Source organism: Pecten maximus, chromosome 16 (genome assembly GCF_902652985.1).
Source record: "Pecten maximus chromosome 16, xPecMax1.1, whole genome shotgun sequence".
NCBI classification, from domain to species: Eukaryota; Metazoa; Mollusca; class Bivalvia; order Pectinida; family Pectinidae; genus Pecten; species Pecten maximus.
Genome location: NC_047030.1, coordinates 14,609,815 through 14,625,500, shown reverse-complemented (window position 1 = coordinate 14,625,500; position 15,686 = coordinate 14,609,815). Strand labels below are relative to the sequence as shown.

Genomic DNA, 15,686 nt, shown 5'->3' with positions numbered 1-15,686 from the left:
AAAAAAAAAATGTTATGAGTCGTGTCTTTACAGTGGAATGTTGGACTCAGCCTTGTAAGAATTTCTGCTATCAAATTAAAATCTGTCGGGGACAGTTTTGTGTGTTACAGTGGTAAACAAGGAGTATTGTGTTATATCTTACAGTCTATCCGTACTGTTACTATATAACAAGTTAGTTGTTACACCATGTTAATGTAAATAAGAATTGTTCATCTCATTGTCTCATGTTGTACCCAATACAAAGGTCTTTCCCCTGCACTTGTTCTGAACTCAAAATTACAAAATATGATGATGAGTTTTTCGGATCAGTCATTACAGATGACATATGACAGATGCATCTTTTGCTTATAGTTGCAACTGCAAGATAAAATGTAATAGAATTAAGCAAAAATTATCACAAAAAAAAAAAAGAAAAAAAAAAAAGAAATTCAAGCAAAATCAACTGAGTAAAGTCTGGCTGAACCTGAACACATATTTTCTACTGTAAATACAAATATTTTCTACCTGTAAATATATACAAATATCGATTTACAATATACAAATATTTCCTACCTGTTAATATAAATTTGAAGTTTATAACCATGTTATCAACCCTTGCAATCTTCCTATCTAAATACAAATAGAAGTAAACATATTTGAGAGATAAAAAGGATAGCAAGGATGAATTCATTTTCTGTATCTGTGACTCGTACGGTCCAGTGATTCCATCCATCAAACAGGACATATTGTAGAACAAACAGAAAACGTTTGTTTTCAATGATGCGTAGCAAGAGATAATATTTAATAGTACAATGGAGATGATTTTCACTGATAATGAAAATTTTGTTATTTATTGGAGAAAATATTGATGATGCTATCAAATTTAGGTTGGTGCTTAAGTTTATTGATCAATTGAGAGAAATTTTCTTCTCGAGTTTCTAAAACACTCCTATTTCAACAACAGTGGAGTGACATTCAGACCGTAGGGAAAGGGTGACAATTACTAGGGTTGGTATCAGGTATTCAGGTTCTTGTAAATATGACTGCATCATTTCACATCCATTCACCAAGGCAACAGGTTTGCGTATAGATTCCCTAATCGGACTGGCAACGGTATGAGGTCCCTTTCTGACCAGGTCAAGGTCATTCATTTGAACAATCTTCATCCCAGCATGCTACTGGCACAATGTAATAACCCTGATCCTTCTGATAATTGAAAAGATGCTCAAAGAAACGGTTAATGCCAAAACAGAAAATGGCAATATACTGTAACATTTATGTGTCACCTTTAATTTACAGACAGGTGAGTTACTTGAACCTCACATCTGCTTATAGATAGTTAGAAACTGTATCGCTTTTGGCCAGCTTTAAGTGGATTATTAATTAGACTGGGGGACCAACATTTCGAAGGAATATGTGAATTTAAAAATTATATTGTGTGGGAGGCATGGAAGGATGTAGATGTACTTGATTGACCTCTACAGCAAGTACAAAGATAAACGGCATTAGGATGTAGTGATGGATACCTGTCACTGTGGATAGAATTTACTCTGTACCAAGTACATGTGGTGGCGGCTTGGATGGAGAGACTGCCTGGAAAAAAAAACAGGAACGAGACTGAAACCTATGAATAAGATTTACATAGACGTGATTTCAAAGTTTGATGTGTGCAGTAGGAAAGATAGACAGACTGAGAGACAAACGAAGAGAAAAAGTGAGACAGGATTAGTATTGACATGTAAATCAGGCAGGCTAACCAGCCAGGCGTGGCGGCTAGAGAACCAATACTATCAGCCACACACACCAATTTCCAGTCCAACGGTTTTTCCGATTTGTTGGAGCTGAAAGCTGAATCTATGCCAGACCTGGTTATTTATATTTCCACAAGCAAGTGAAGCATAACAGTGTGTTAGGAGCAGGCTAACACACACCGAGCTTTTCTCTCAGCAGCCCTCCAGTGTGTTGATGGAGGACAGCTGATCGGTGAAGGTGAACACTACACTGTGATTTCTTCACCCACAAAGATTTAGTTTTATTCCACGGTGTATGTGTAATACAAGTGTTATTTTATTTAGCGAGGAACCCCGTTATTTACTGTCAGAATTTAACCACCCTTTATTAACTTGTGATACGGATTGCTGGTTTCCCAGTGTTAGACTCTTGTACCTGATTACATGGACATTGTATGTTCATGCACGGACTGACGTGATATCAGGACTAAATATCACGTACAGAGGATAACAACGCATCACATCTGATATATTAATTAGCAGAATTTTACTGTGCTGGTACATAGCAACCGAGTGTGACCGGTCAGAGCACACCTGAGCCAACACTAAGGTAAGAACACACGTGAGGGGTTAACGAGATATGCTGAGGTAACGGTGTGAGCACAGGTAGATAACGGTGTCACCTGGCTGCTGGGTAGCGGTCTGTAATCCATGACATGTTGGTATAGGTGTGTGGCTATGTGGAACAGCTATATGTGTGCAATGGCAGTATTTATAAATAAATAGGGCCTCTGTAACCTCTCTTATCAGTCCCTACACATAAGACAAAGTCTTGTCAGCTTACAAAAGTTTGTATATGCCGTTCAGCTTATAAAACTTACCTAAGGCAGTATAACATAAAGATTTCTAAGTCATTTAATGAAGAGTGGAATCAAAGATCTCAAACTGAGATGTAACAATAGTTCAATTTAGTGATGTCTTTACCATGTAAGGAAATCTTAATGTGTATTATTTGATGCGTAATATGACATAGCTTCGGGAAGCAAGAACTGCCTGTGAGATTTATCAGACTTCACACCATAGACTATAGTTCATGCGGAACTCCCTGCTTGTGCATGTTAGTCGGTCAGTTTGTGTCCCTGGCTGAATGTCATGGTGCAGTGACCCCTACTTTCTTTTCTGTCACACTTGCCTAAGTAACGCCTCAGTTTAACACACAGACAGGAAGTCGGGCATATTGGCACAGGTAAGTTTTAAATAAATATAATCCCGTTATGGATCAGGTATAAAACATTTTACAGGTGGGTTGACAAGCGTCTATTTCTAAACATGAAATTTGACGCTTTAGCTCACAATTCAATGACTGCAAGAAAATTCATTGTGGTTTAACTCTACCCAATGGAATAATTTTACATGATTAATTCAATTACGTAAATTTGTACAAGACATAATCCATACACTTTAGTATTTTCCTCAGATGGTTTGAAACCAGATGTAATATTGTATGATACTCAGATATTCAGCAATGTATATAAAATAATTTAGATGTTGCCTAAAACCTGTATATATTTGTGTCCCCAGGTTTGATTCATTAAGATGCAAGTATCGTGATACAAGTATCTGCTAGGGAATGTGTATTTTACAAAAGGTTTCTTATCTCAGTAAGTTTTTCTTGTTCACTTGACCTCTTCTAGGATGCGGGTAAGTAGAGGTGTTACCACTAATTGACACATAAATAAGTGTTATAATTTTAGATTATTTTCCTCCCCCATCCTACCACACCAGGATGTGGTTTAAGTTGCTTTTAGAAGTGTTGGGATTTGGTGTTTGTTGTATTATTTAAGCAATAACAAAACATAACATAATTATTTCATATTAACTTTAATGTGACTTTTCATTACATAGTAATTTATTTCAGCTGGGAAATTTCAATATATATGCAAGGTCCTGGAGAGTGATTTGAAGCAGATTTTCATGATGCCTATAGTATGAGAACATATGTTGACAATCGTGTACAAGAGATTTCATTGTTGAAATAAAATTGTGTGAAAACTGTTTTTAACAAAAATGATGGGTGCAAGTTAAAAGAGAGGTATGTCTATAGATAAACATTGATTACTGGTCAATGAATTAGGGATAACTTAGCATGATGTGGTTGGTCTGTACTGGGTACTGGGGATGAACAATATCCCTGGGGAGGAGACAGATTGAGTCCAGGGGAGGGAGCAGTGTTCTACAGGGGACTGGGTGGTGCTCTGTGGGGAGAGGCAGAGTTGTATAAGGGGATGAATCAAAGGTCTTGGGGACCATGAACTTGGGAGACAGGGCAGAGTTAAAGGGGTGGGGCTAATGTTCTGAGGGGATAGGGCAGTGTTCACTGGGGGGGGGGGGGGGGGGGGGGGGGGGGCAGAGAGGTTGAGGAGCAGGGGGCATGTTGAACTGAGGGGACAGGGCAGAGTTTGGGGAGTGGGGTAGTATTCTGAGGGGAAGTGGTAGTGTTCTTTGGGGGTAGGGGCAGAATTCTAGGGGATGTGTCAGGGGGAGACAGTGTATGAATCAAATAAGGGTCTATTAGGAGGAACACTCCCTTCTCCTCTCACAACTCTTTCCCTCCCTCAGGCTAGTAGTGTACTGAGCCACAACTAACTCTATCTTGTTTGTTTTACATCCGCTTTACTACTGAATACTTAAGTTATCCAGCAGACGGAGGAATTAGATATGAAAAAAAAGTAGAAAAGTTCAAGTATGTTGTGAAGGATTTGAAAAAGGATGTACTTGTCTTTACAAGGTGAACATCTAGACCACTATACCAGAACACCCGAGATCTGGACCACTGAACCGGAACACCTATACCATGGAGCGGAACATCATTTAGCATGGCTGTGACAGTGAATACACTACATGAAAGGCTCTACAAAACCTTGTATGTATAACAAGACAGCCCAAAACATTTAACAAGTAGGATTAGCTGTGCGACATGGCACTTATATGTGTAGATAACACACAATGCACTATAATGCCACTATTGAACAGTCTGTATAGAAAGTTAAAAATCTTGGTATTCATTTTTTTTATTTTGCTCATGTGTTCATATTTAGTTATGATAGACAGTGATTCTTTTCAGAAATGTCTAGGTAAAGGAGACAACACCAATATAGATCTTAGATTCTGTGGAGTGAACAGGGGGGCGCGTATATAACCTCAGATTATCTACCCCTCTATACTGACAACAGCAAACTATTGCAGGATACTCAATTTTATGAAGATTTCCCTTTTAAAGAATTTATTTTATTGATATTTTTTGTAGGATAATAAAATAAATAATTAGGTTTTTAGATAAGTGGTTATGATGAAAAATTGCAGTTAGATGTAAAAAGGCATGAACATACTGTCAGTTTATGACCCGTGTCATGAAGTCAGACACCATAAACTGCACAATTGAGAAGATTTATGGGAAAAAAATGGCATACCTTCAAGCACAATACACATTTAAATTTCATAGCACATAAATGTTTTATAGTTATCGAAGTGTTTTATTGGTGTAGAAAAAAATAGTTGAATACATTTAAAATATCTCAATACTAGCTGGTTTAATACTACAAATATAGTCTGGATAGAAATGGAAGTATCTGGGTAGAGTGTATACCTGTGTGACAGGACCTGTGAGCAAATCCTTGACGCTTTTCAAGGGCCCATGATAACAGTTTCAGTATGACGGATGATGTGGTCAGGTAGATTGTACTAAGGGGCTCGGAATATAGTCTGTTATTTAGAAAGGATAAGGTGGAGCTATTTTCTAATTTTGACAATGTTAAATTGCTGAGTAACTTAAGGTTTCCATAACTTACGTAATCCTGATTGTGTCCTTCACGGGCGGTTTGATTACACATCCTGGTACCTGTTTTCATGTCAATGTGTGTATGTGCATAAGTTACAATACATGTACACAGTATGTCAAAGTAAAATATGTTATTATTAAAATTAAATGTATCTGGAATGCTTACCCAAGGGTGTAAATTTCTTATTTTGAGTATTTGTGAAAATTCTAACATCTTTAAACATCAATTTGATAATAGGTACAATATTTGAGGAATAAAAGGATCAAAACTGCTTTGTACAGTTGTATTTTACTATTTTACACACCTAGAACTAGCCCCTGTGTCAGACTAGGGGAATTGTATAATAAGAACAAACCCCTGGGTTAGACTAGGGGAATTGTATAATAATAACAAGCCCCTGTGTTAGACTAGGGATTGCAGTTACACACCCAGAACTATAGCCCCTGTGTCAGACTAGGGGATTAAGTTACACACCCAGAACTTGCGCCTGTGTCAGAATAGGGATTATATTAAGTTACACACCCAGAACTTGCCCCTGTGTCAGAATAGGGATTAAGTTACAAACCCAGAACTTGCCCTTGTGTCAGACTAGAGGATTAAATTACACACTTAGAACTTGCCCCTGTGTGAGAATAGGGATTATATTAAGTTACACACCCAGAACTTGCCCCTGTGTCAGAATAGAGGATTAAATTACACACCCAGAATTTGCCCCTGTGTCAGACTAGAGGATTAAATTACACACTCAGAACTTGCCCCTGTGTGAGAATAGGGAAATTGTACACACAGAACTAGCCCCTGTGTCAGACTAGAGGATTAAATTATACACCCATGCAGAACTTGCCCCTGTGTCAGACTAGAGGATTAAATTACACACCCAAAACTAGCCACTGTGTCAGACTAGAGGATTAAATTACACACCCAGAACAAGCCCCTGTGTCAGACTAAGGGAAGCTAAGCACTAAGGACTATATATAGCCTGTGTCAAACTAGGGATGTTACACACCTAGAACTAGCCTCTGTGTCAGACGAGGGAAATTACACGATTGGCCCTTTGTCAGACGAGGGAAGTTACACACCTAGAACTATTACACACACAGAACTATAGCCCCTGTGTCAGACATGGAATTGCACATCAAGGATATATTTTGACTTTTGTTTATATCTCCGTCAAGAGAAAGGATTGTGAGTTTTCACTCTGTTTATCCATTGTCTGGTCCATGTCTTGTATACTACATCACCAACACTTCGATGTGGAGTGTCACACAGAGTCTTTTGTCCCATTTTGTGTTGAGTATATATATGTTGTACGTGAGCATGCAGATTCGGTCAAGTGGTTACATAGACACTCTGGTTTTCCTTGTAATAAACAAATGAAGTTTGATCCATGAAGTCAATGTAGCATGTAAATTTTCAGAGAAGTGTTTTTTCTTGATCCTTTCTCAATTTCAACAACTCTGATAGATATATAAAATAGCTTGGGATGGTTGTGACAGTGTCTGCTGTAATATTCAGTTGAGGTGGATGTAATAGTTAAGTGCAGAGGACTTATATTGCACTTAGAATTTAAGTCAAATAAATATTTTCTAGGTTCTTATACCCCCACCTCCAACCCACCCACATAGTTAGGGAGGGGGGTTGTTGTATGAAAAATTCAGTGTCAGTACTATAAAACTGTATTTTGCAAATAAAGTTGGAGGGGGGGGGGGGGGGGGGGGTTATTAGCAATCGGCTTACAAATCTAGTTTAAAGCAACTTCTATTGGCTTACTGAAGTGAAAATAGGGAGCTCTAATTAACAAGTGCCAACTGTAATAAGTCATGAGTCACACATTGTGCATAGATTACATGCAATACCATATACCTCTTGCTTGTCTGTTTTATAATTTGTTTTTTTTCCCCCACAATAATATAGAGTTATTGCCCTTTAGTACTGAAGATGTGTACTGTGGGCTACATGCAGTATGCTGCACCTGACCTAATTCTTGTTCTATGTGTTTTGAAGTTGTATTTGACATATTGCTAGTCACTATGATTAATGTACACATCTTGTTAGGTGTCACATCACACCTGTCCAGGTGTGACCCTTTGTTGCTGCCCCTCTCCATAGGGGGCTGGAACATGCCATCACTTCCTATGTCTAATCAATAGACTGTTCACTGGACTGTGGGCTCTATCTGTATGGTAGACACAGCTGAATGGACACTGGACCACAGGTGATCCCTATTAAGGCTCTCATGACCCTGAACACCTTTCCTAGCCAAACTTTCAGGAACCCAATTAGGGCCCAGCACTACAATTACCATGTTAGATGAAAACATTCTCACTGGAGCAGAACATTAACAAGTCTGTGTACCTGGCTGTTTGTTTTGACATTTCTCACCTCAGGTAATTAGGGCATAGTTAGTTTAGGTATTGAACTAACAACCAAACAGGAAGTGATGAGTGTAAAATCATGGGTAACCTTCCAGTGTCACAGAGCTTGCATTTGTGTTACCCGTGATTAATCCAGTAATATCTGGTCCGTGGACAGAAATCGGGATGCTGCAGTGTTGGCAGTAACAGGTTATATTCATGTGTGACATGCTGGTTTCCAAGACTACTGGGGAAGGTATATACTTGGAACAGGTAATTATCTAATTTTGAAATGAAAAGGTATATTTCCCAACAGTTATATTTTCTCAAATGTTTATGTATATATATATATATGTAAATATCAAAAAAAAATAAACAGTCTTAAGAGTCTGCTGTGAGGAAGCGAAAGCGCTAGTTTGTGTCTGTGTCGGTTTTCATATTTTCAAATAAATATTCTTATATAGGGAAATAAGTTATGTACTACTTCCTAAATTGGACTTGACAAGTTTTTCCAAAGAAAAACAAGCATCATTTCATAAAGCAATACCTATTGTTTTCTTATAAGTGTGGAATATATATAATTTTTATCTTCCAATTCAGTGGTATATATAAATGTCATGATTAACCTAAGTAAATTATCCAAGCTTTATCTGAAATCAAAGCTGAGTTAAATCCTGTTGATTTGTGACTTTGTTACTCATTAGCTGCTTTACTTCAGGTTAATTAGGATTCACCTGTCTCAGGTGCACCGGTGAGCTCAGTGTCTGAGCAATGACATGTGAAGGTCATAATTCCGGTTGGCTTGTAAAACAATATAACTAGTTGGCAGAAAGATTGACCAACACAGATAGTATAAGAGGAAGCTGATAGAAATTGTGACTTCAATCGACACACCTTCTACATAACAAACAGTATTTTGACGGGTGAATGTTTATATTGTTGTGATAACACAGGATCCCGAGGAAGCCATTTTCTCATGATACATATAGTCACTAGTTAATGGTAATAGATTGGAGTTATCTCAACCAGTAGTTAGGATCACAAAGCGTTGCCATGCAATCAACAGATTTCAGACTCAATATTCTAGTCTTTAGATTTTGGGATTACTGTTGTAGATTTTAATTGTATCAGAAATTGTAATCTCATATTTGTGATTTCTGTAGATTTATTCTGTAGTTCTAACAGATCTGTTTTTATAGATAATTAGATATATTTGGTTACTTTACAATCTAGTTATCTTATCCTCTTAGTTTGTCTGTTTGAAGTGGTGAAAAAAAATACTAAAATATCTGAAGTTTTAATTTTGGTCTCACCTGCGATGAAGACACATCATTTATGGAATATCATTTGTGGTCCATTGATGCTGGGAATCTGAAGTGTTGTGTTCAGCTCAGTTTCTCAAGAAATATCAATGTTATTTCAACCAAACCTGGAATATAGTTGTAAGTAGAAAGCTCAGCACATCCAACAGATTACATCAATTTTAAGTTCAGAGTTCCAGGATTTACCTTGTACATATTCTCATAAACAACTGAGGTGAATTTTTTGATAAATGAAATGAATTGTAGAAATGATACCAGAAGTGATAATTGTTAAGTAAAGTATAATATAATACACAGAAGTTTTATATCAAAAATGTTTTAAGTTTTATAACTTGATAATTTTGTTTTACGAGGAAGTTTAAAACCTTTTTTAGTAATCTTGTAATCATGCAGAAAAAGATCCAACACTTGCATTTGAATTCAGTGAAAAGTCGTGGTATTTGTATAACCGTACTAATTTTCTGTCATTATAGGTTTTTTATGAAGTAACTTACACTGGTCTGATATTTTCTGGTGTAAATTTGAAAAGAAAAAATATGAATAAGACATTCAATTGACATTATATTGCTGGTGGGTATAATTGATATGCCTTTTGATAGATACAACATCATTCTGTGTTAACATGGGTACTACTGTGTTGTCAGGTAGATACAACATCATTCTGTTAACATGGGTTACTGTGTTGTCAGGTAGATACAACATCATTCTGTGTTAACATGGGTACTACTGTGTTGTCAGGTAGATACAACATCATTCTGTGTTAACATGGGTTACTGTGTTGTCAGGTAGATACAACATCATTCTGTGTTAACATGGGTTACTGTGTTGTCAGGTAGATACAACATCATTCTATGTTAACATGGGTTACTGTGTTGTCAGGTAGATACAACATCATTCTATGTTAACATGGGTTACTGTGTTGTCAGGTAGATACAACATCATTCTGTGTTAACATGGGTTACTGTGTTGTCAGGTAGATACAACATCATTCTATGTTAACATGGGTTACTGTGTTGTCAGGTAGATACAACATCATTCTGTTAACATGGGTTACTGTGTTGTCAGGTAGATACAACATCATTCTGTGTTAACATGGGTACTACTGTGTTGTCAGGTAGATACAACATCATTCTGTGTTAACATGGGTTACTGTGTTGTCAGGTAGATACAACATCATTCTGTGTTAACATGGGTACTACTGTGTTGTCAGGTAGATACAACATCATTCTGTTAACATGGGTTACTGTGTTGTCAGGTAGATACAACATCATTCTGTGTTAACATGGGTTACTGTGTTGTCAGGTAGATACAACATCATTCTGTGTTAACATGGGTTACTGTGTTGTCAGGTAGATACAACATCATTCTGTTAACAGGGGTACTACTGTGTTGTCAGGTAGATACAACATCATTCTGTTAACATGGGTACTACTGTGTTGTCAGGTAGATACAACATCATTCTGTTAACATGGGTACTACTGTGTTGTCAGGTAGATACAACATCATTCTGTGTTAACATGGGTTACTGTGTTGTCAGGTAGATACAACATCATTCTGTGTTAACATGGGTACTACTGTGTTGTCAGGTAGATACAACATCATTCTGTGTTAACATGGGTTACTGTGTTGTCAGGTAGATACAACATCATTCTGTGTTAACATGGGTTACTGTGTTGTCAGGTAGATACAACATCATTCTGTGTTAACATGGGTACTACTGTGTTGTCGGGTAGATACAACATCATTCTGTGTTAACATGGGTTACTGTGTTGTCAGGTAGATACAACATCATTCTGTGTTAACATGGGTACTACTGTGTTGTCAGGTAGATACAACATCATTCTGTTAACATGGGTTACTGTGTTGTCAGGTAGATACAACATCATTCTGTGTTAACATGGGTTACTGTGTTGTCAGGTAGATACAACATCATTCTGTGTTAACATGGGTACTACTGTGTTGTCAGGTAGATACAACATCATTCTGTTAACATGGGTTACTGTGTTGTCAGGTAGATACAACATCATTCTGTGTTAACATGGGTTACTGTGTTGTCAGGTAGATACAACATCATTCTGTTAACATGGATACTACTGTGTTGTCAGGTAGATACAACATCATTCTGTGTTAACATGGGTACTACTGTGTTGTCAGGTAGATACAACATCATTCTGTGTTAACATGGGTTACTGTGTTGTCAGGTAGATACAACATCATTCTGTTAACATGGGTTACTGTGTTGTCAGGTAGATACAACATCATTCTGTGTTAACATGGGTTACTGTGTTGTCAGGTAGATACAACATCATTCTGTGTTAACATGGGTACTACTGTGTTGTCAGGTAGATACAACATCATTCTGTGTTAACATGGGTTACTGTGTTGTCAGGTAGATACAACATCATTCTGTGTTAACATGGGTACTACTGTGTTGTCAGGTAGATACAACATCATTCTGTTAACATGGGTTACTGTGTTGTCAGGTAGATACAACATCATTCTGTGTTAACATGGGTTACTGTGTTGTCAGGTAGATACAACATCATTCTGTGTTAACATGGGTTACTGTGTTGTCAGGTAGATACAACATCATTCTGTTAACAGGGGTACTACTGTTGTCAGGTAGATACAACATCATTCTGTTAACATGGGTACTACTGTGTTGTCAGGTAGATACAACATCATTCTGTTAACATGGGTACTACTGTGTTGTCAGGTAGATACAACATCATTCTGTGTTAACATGGGTACTACTGTGTTGTCAGGTAGATACAACATCATTCTGTGTTAACATGGGTTACTGTGTTGTCAGGTAGATACAACATCATTCTGTGTTAACATGGGTTACTGTGTTGTCAGGTAGATACAACATCATTCTGTGTTAACATGGGTACTACTGTGTTGTCAGGTAGATACAACATCATTCTGTGTTAACATGGGTACTACTGTGTTGTCAGGTAGATACAACATCATTCTGTTAACATGGGTTACTGTGTTGTCAGGTAGATACAACATCATTCTGTGTTAACATGGGTTACTGTGTTGTCAGGTAGATACAACATCATTCTGTTAACATGGATACTACTGTGTTGTCAGGTAGATACAACATCATTCTGTGTTAACATGGGTACTACTGTGTTGTCAGGTAGATACAACATCATTCTGTGTTAACATGGGTTACTGTGTTGTCAGGTAGATACAACATCATTCTGTTAACATGGGTTACTGTGTTGTCAGGTAGATACAACATCATTCTGTGTTAACATGGGTTACTGTGTTGTCAGGTAGATACAACATCATTCTATGTTAACATGGGTACTACTGTGTTGTCAGGTAGATACAACATCATTCTGTGTTAACATGGGTTACTGTGTTGTCAGGTAGATACAACATCATTCTGTTAACATGGGTTACTGTGTTGTCAGGTAGATACAACATCATTCTGTGTTAACATGGGTACTACTGTGTTGTCAGGTAGATACAACATCATTCTGTTAACATGGGTACTACTGTGTTGTCAGGTAGATACAACATCATTCTGTGTTAACAATGGTACTACTGTGTTGTCAGGTAGATACAACATCATTCTGTGTTAACATGGGTTACTGTGTTGTCAGGTAGATACAACATCATTCTGTGTTAACATGGGTACTACTGTGTTGTCAGGTAGATACAACATCATTCTGTTAACATGGGTTACTGTGTTGTCAGGTAGATACAACATCATTCTGTGTTAACAATGGTACTACTGTGTTGTCAGGTAGATACAACATCATTCTGTGTTAACATGGGTTACTGTGTTGTCAGGTAGATACAACATCATTCTATGTTAACATGGGTTACTGTGTTGTCAGGTAGATACAACATCATTCTGTGTTAACATGGGTTACTGTGTTGTCAGGTAGATACAACATCATTCTGTGTTAACATGGGTTACTGTGTTGTCAGGTAGATACAACATCATTCTGTGTTAACATGGATACTACTGTGTTGTCAGGTAGATACAACATCATTCTGTGTTAACATGGGTACTACTGTGTTGTCAGGTAGATACAACATCATTCTTTGTTAACATGGGTACTACTGTGTTGTCAGGTAGATACAACATCATTCTGTTAACATGGGTTACTGTGTTGTCAGGTAGATACAACATCATTCTGTGTTAACATGGGTTACTGTGTTGTCAGGTAGATACAACATCATTCTGTGTTAACATGGATACTACTGTGTTGTCAGGTAGATACAACATCATTCTGTGTTAACATGGGTTACTGTGTTGTCAGGTAGATACAACATCATTCTGTGTTAACATGGGTTACTGTGTTGTCAGGTAGATACAACATCATTCTGTGTTAACATGGGTTACTGTGTTGTCAGGTAGATACAACATCATTCTGTTAACATGGGTTACTGTGTTGTCGGGTAGATACAACATCATTCTGTTAACATGGGTTACTGTGTTGTCAGGTAGATACAACATCATTCTGTTAACATGGGTTACTGTGTTGTCAGGTAGATACAACATCATTCTGTGTTAACATGGGTTACTGTGTTGTCAGGTAGATACAACATCATTCTGTGTTAACATGGGTTACTGTGTTGTCAGGTAGATACAACATCATTCTGTTAACCTGGGTTACTGTGTTGTCAGGTAGATACAACATCAGTCTGTGTTAACATGGGTACTACTGTGTTGTCAGGTAGATACAACATCATTCTGTGTTAACATGGGTACTACTGTGTTGTCAGGTAGATACAACATCATTCTGTGTTAACATGGGTTACTGTGTTGTCAGGTAGATACAACATCATTCTGTTAACATGGGTACTACTGTGTTGTCAGGTAGATACAACATCATTCTGTGTTAACATGGGTACTACTGTGTTGTCAGGTAGATACAACATCATTCTGTGTTAACATGGGTTACTGTGTTGTCAGGTAGATACAACATCATTCTGTGTTATCATGGGTACTACTGTGTTGTCAGGTAGATACAACATCAGTCTGTGTTAACATGGGTTACTGTGTTGTCAGGTAGATACAACATCATTCTGTGTTATCATGGGTTACTGTGTTGTCAGGTAGATACAACATCATTCTGTGTGAACATGGGTTACTGTGTTGTCAGGTAGATACAACATCATTCTGTGTTAACATGGGTTACTGTGTTGTCAGGTAGATACAACATCATTCTGTGTTAACATGGGTTACTGTGTTGTCAGGTAGATACAACATCATTCTGTTAACATGGGTACTACTGTGTTGTCAGATCACATGTTAAACATATGGTGTGGTTAGTCATTAGTCCAGCTTAACAATACTTATTGATCTATTATGACCAGAATAATCAATGCTGTCCACCAAAACAACTGGTGATACTAGGACAATGGTAGAGACAGTCTGATGGCGATTCACCGTTGTATAGGTGAACGTTTTTGGTATTGATATTTAATTATTATTTGTGGGAAAAAATCATCATATTCATTGTATATATCTGTTATTTTTGTGAAAACACCTATTTCAGAATTTTAAGAATCTGACACTTTCTTTCATGCTATTGAAATCCCCAATTTGTATTAATTTGAGAATGAATTGATTATTTCCCAAGGGTTCAAGATATGTCGTTCTAACTTCTGTGGTCCTATTGAAATTCTCTTAAAGATGTCTAAAAATTAAGTATTTTAAATTCAGAAAGAGAAGAAATTGATTATAAATATTTCTATAGTAAGGTAATTGGGCATTGTGACAAACTGATCATTAAGACGAAGAAGATCCCTAGATCTAAAATACTGCTGGTTGTTATCTATTCCTGTAGGTAAAAATCTTATTTCACAAGGATAGAATTCCTTTTAAAGAGCATAAAATTAGCATTAAATTGGCGTCATGCATGGCTGCTTTATGATTGGGGTGTGCTTTTTAAACTCTGTTGCAGTCAGGGTCACGATCTTTAATGCGCCTGTAAATGCTAAACAATTACTTGGAATTTCATTTTCCACATAAAACATGATTTTGCATAGACAAACATGCGTGAAATTAGTACAAGATAGTGTAAAACTTTCATCAGAATTAAGTTGGTGTGGACCTGCTCCGTCTGGTTGTCACCGGTTGGCTAGTCATGTGATCATTTTGGGTCCGTTTGACTGGATGATACATTCTAAATCCTGCTTTAGCTATCTACAGTATTTACCGTAACTTTGGATTCGTCTCTAGTAAATTGAATTGGCCAGGATATTTTCTTGTTACTGTCTGGCCTTATGGAAAGTGATTGGGAAGACACTTTTTCCCGAATAGGGGCATTACAATGTATCTGTATCAGTGGATCATGATGGTATGAATGATAATTAGATTCTCAAATGTGGGGAAGGTTATGTTTGTCGGTTTTCAATTACAGGTGTATTAAAAAAAAAAAAAAAAACTTTTACAAAGGGTATTTGCATGTATATAATCAAGTCAAGGAGAAA

General features: G+C 37.2%; 1 protein-coding gene across 7 annotated transcripts in view; it reads left to right on the top strand.

Moving 5' to 3' along the window:
- LOC117314841 overlaps positions 1–15,686 on the top strand; it is a 97,731-nt gene that overhangs the window by 50,134 nt on the left and 31,911 nt on the right. For 3 of the 7 annotated variants that reach the window (XM_033868957.1, XM_033868956.1, XM_033868949.1), the window contains exon 4: positions 4,498–4,632. The exons of 1 other annotated variant lie outside the window; for it this stretch is intronic. The gene's annotated coding sequence lies outside the window, so the exon portion shown is untranslated. Of the gene's footprint in view, positions 1–1,201; positions 2,320–2,731; positions 2,956–4,497; positions 4,633–8,033; positions 8,176–15,686 lie in introns of those variants that run through there. 3 more of the 7 variants (XM_033868952.1, XM_033868950.1, XM_033868955.1) reach the window with 3 other exon arrangements.